The 233-nt window shown below is 59.2% G+C and overlaps 1 pseudogene; it reads right to left on the reverse strand.

The window, feature by feature from the left end:
* Positions 1 to 233, reverse strand: part of LOC123191647 (uncharacterized) — a 150,369-nt pseudogene that overhangs the window by 78,273 nt on the left and 71,863 nt on the right.

Here is a 233-nt window from a genome sequence, read left to right on the forward strand (position 1 = left end):
CCCGACCCCCCTCCCCCCCGACTCGGCCTCGCGCTAACGCGGCAGTGCACTCGTTTGATAGGCGCAATGCGGTTATTCTGTTTCCCCCACCCTACCCCACGCACCCACACCCCTAAGATAGATAATGGGGCAAAGTCCATACAAGGAAGATGTGTCAGTACAACTATGCCCCTCGGTACGGTTCGGTGCGGGGGCAAGTCATGTTTCCCCCACGCACCCACACCCCTAAAGAT

Source organism: Triticum aestivum, chromosome 2A, assembly GCF_018294505.1.
Source record: "Triticum aestivum cultivar Chinese Spring chromosome 2A, IWGSC CS RefSeq v2.1, whole genome shotgun sequence".
In the NCBI taxonomy this organism is placed as follows: Eukaryota; Viridiplantae; Streptophyta; class Magnoliopsida; order Poales; family Poaceae; genus Triticum; species Triticum aestivum.